Here is a 3,226-nt window from a genome sequence, read left to right on the forward strand (position 1 = left end):
CACAAGCCTCCCGTCAACAACTCTATCAAATGCCGTTGGAGAGGCATACAAAGTTCTTGACGGTCTTTTTCAGAGAAAATTATACAAATAAATTGTAGTTGGTACAATTTCAGTAGCATTTTCTGGTTGAAGCTGTTCTCGAGTTTTTGATATAATCGAGTGTTTTTAAAAATTTCACCGTCAGAAATGCCTCTTTTGCCTCCAGCATCAGCACACAGGAAATTGTAGTTCGCATCAACTACAACCATTAACACAATGGTATTAATTGTAATTAAAATATTCAGAGCCGCCGTGATTGGATTTTCAAATACAGACATGTTTGCCGTCGATGTCTCCGTCGATGTGGAAAGTTCCAGCGTCGTTCAAATTGCGCAGAAATATCGAGCCATTCATGTCGCGAACAAGGCGTCTGTAATTAAAAAGAAGAAAACTTGTCTTAAATATCATCAAATATTCAATATACTCTTTTCATATTGTAGTGGTATTGTAGTATTCATCGGTGAAAAGTTATGTTTTTCTAACAGAACTAATCAATCCTTTTTTCGATTTTTGTTCAGATACTGTTCCACAGCCTCCAGCCCCACTTCCAGCTCCACTTCCAGCTCCACTTCCAGCTCCACTTCCAGCCCCATTTCCAGCCCCCCACCAGCAGATCATGAATATGAGCCTTCCATCCCTGTCCTTGGTCCCTCCTCATCTCTCCCTGGTCCCTCCTCATCGCTCCCTAGTCCCTCCTCATCTCTCCCTGGTCGCTCCTCATTGCTCCCTGGTCCCTCCTCATCGCTCCCTGGTCCCTCAAATTCCACCCCAGTCAACGCACGGAAACGCAAACGGGATAATGAGCTGGACGAGGCCCTTATAGGAAGCGTCAACCGGCTGATGAAGGAGACGCTTACTGCCGCAAATAACCGGGAGAATACGTTTGGCCGTATGGTGCCAGATTTTTTGCGGAGGTTTACCCCTCAGGAGCAGGATCGGGTAACCTCCAAGGTTATGCAACTCCTGCTTGACGAAGAAGAGATGGTGATGCCTGCTCGTGCCAGTGAAGAAATGTAGAAGAAATCAATTTATGAATTTTGTTATAAAACGAATTTAAATAAATGTTATATAACCCCGGGATAACGGACTGGCAGACGAAAGCGCGAGACCGTAAGCGGTTTCGGACACTCCTGAGGCAGGCCAAGACCGCAAAGCGGTTGAAGCGATAAGTAAGTAAGTTGATAAGTAAGTAAGTAAGTTCAAATTTAAAATATATCATCAACTACATTAATAAAATGTAGTAATATTTATGAGTTAACTATTAAGCAATACGGGAGAGCTGTTCTTCCTGAATATAAAAAATGAGTTAACTAAACAATCAATGTTTAGTGGTTGGACAATAATGCACATAATACTCCTGGGCTTACCTTAACATAGTCACGTAGAGCCTCTTGAATGCATTTACACACTTCCATTACTATCTGGGCGATGCATGGACGAGACACCTGTAATAAGGATCATTTAATATTTCTTGCTTTAGCAATGCTGAACTTCACTTACACAAAACATACACTGCCAGGCCTGTAAACGTTTCGCCAGTTGGCATATAACGCAACGCGATTAATACCCATTCCTGGTTAGTAATCGCTTCCCGCATGTTTGTATCCATGCGCTCGATTAAAGGACGAACAAGCCCCACCAAAAAGTCGAAATCTTCTCTATTCATGGGAAGGAATTTCAGCAACATCGCACCTGTACGTTCGGCAGATACATGCTTTAGCACATCGTTTCCAATTTGGCGGCGCTCCATAAACAACGGTTGAACCCAATAGCAACGACGCTTTGCTGACCGGCGACCGGCTTCCCCAGCTTCGGAAGCCTCTAACACTTTTTTTTTTATATCAACACAAGACACAATGGCATCTACATCAACAATCCGCCGATAACATCAACGATTTGACAACAAGTTTACGTATCGGCGATATTGCCCGAAAAACGCTGTCACACGAAGGGGAAACTTCTTGACAGATGTTTTGATCAAATTTCAAATTTACGAAAAAGCTAACGCTTCATGTGACGTCCCTATTGTCGTTACCGCAGCCCTTGTCATCATTGATACTGAACATTTTTTTTTTTACACTTTATTTATTATCTTCAGGGATATTTTTTTTATTGCGACTTCTCTTCACTACATCTATCCTAAAACTGATCGCCTTTTCGCGTTTCGTTTCCATCCTGCCGCTCTCACATTTGATCTCACCGAGTCGCTCCTCTCTTGAAATCGCGCTTCTCTGTTGATCCCTTCTCACCGTGTAGGTATCTCACCGTGCAATCTCTCACATTCGCTTTCCGGCATAACGCGAGTCGTTCACTTGTCGATGCGCTTCTCGTTTTATCGCTATATCTCTCTTTTTTCCCTCTCGCGATCATTTATATGCTTCACTTTAGTGCTAATAATTCTTTTATTTTAAATTGAAGTTCTTTATTATTATTATTATTATTATTATTATTATTAATTATTTTATTGTAATTATTATTATTATTATTATTACTATTATTATTATTATTATTATTATTATTATTATTATTATTATTTTATTATTATTTGTATTATTATTATTATTATTATTATTATTATTATTATTATTATTATTATTATTATTATTATTATTATTATTATTATTATTATTATTATTATTATTATTATTATTATTATTATTATATTATTATTATTATTTTTTTATATTATTATTATTATTATTATTATTATTATTATTATTATTATTTATTATTATTATTATTATTATTATTATATTATTATTATTATTATTATTATTATTATTATTATTATTATTATTATTACTGTTATTCTCTATACCTATAAGATAGCGGGCGCAACTATGCCGCTTACTTACAAAGTTTGCGATCTTGCTGTGTTAGTAGACAGCAAACTAACGCTTCCAAATCATTTCGAATCGATAATCTCAAAAGCTTTGCGTGTTGTCGAATTTGTGCTTCGTTTGTCGAAAAACTTTAGAGAGCCTTTTTGTCTGAAAACTTTGTATTGTTCGTCAGTTCGTCCAATTATGGAATTTGGTAAAACGAAAAAGGAAAATTGGGTGTTTCTAATACACTGATGTACACAAAGGTTATATGTGTAAAAAAATATTCGAACGCATGTCCTCGGCGCGGAACAGTGTGTTCGAGAAATGTGCCGCAGATTCAGCATTGCATCTCATGAATTTAG

At 37.2% G+C, this 3,226-nt stretch overlaps 1 long non-coding RNA gene across 1 annotated transcript; it reads right to left on the reverse strand.

Moving 5' to 3' along the window:
• Positions 1-324: 324 nt before the first annotated feature.
• Positions 325-1,771, reverse strand: LOC121602308. Its single transcript, XR_006006351.1, has 3 exons — positions 1,540-1,771; positions 1,407-1,484; positions 325-409 (listed from the first exon to the last, which is right to left on the reverse strand). It is a non-coding gene; the product is annotated as an uncharacterized LOC121602308 (long non-coding RNA).
• Between the last annotated feature and the right edge of the window lie 1,455 nt (positions 1,772-3,226).

Source organism: Anopheles merus, unplaced genomic scaffold (assembly GCF_017562075.2).
Source record: "Anopheles merus strain MAF unplaced genomic scaffold, AmerM5.1 LNR4000399, whole genome shotgun sequence".
Lineage (NCBI taxonomy): Eukaryota > Metazoa > Arthropoda > Insecta > Diptera > Culicidae > Anopheles > Anopheles merus.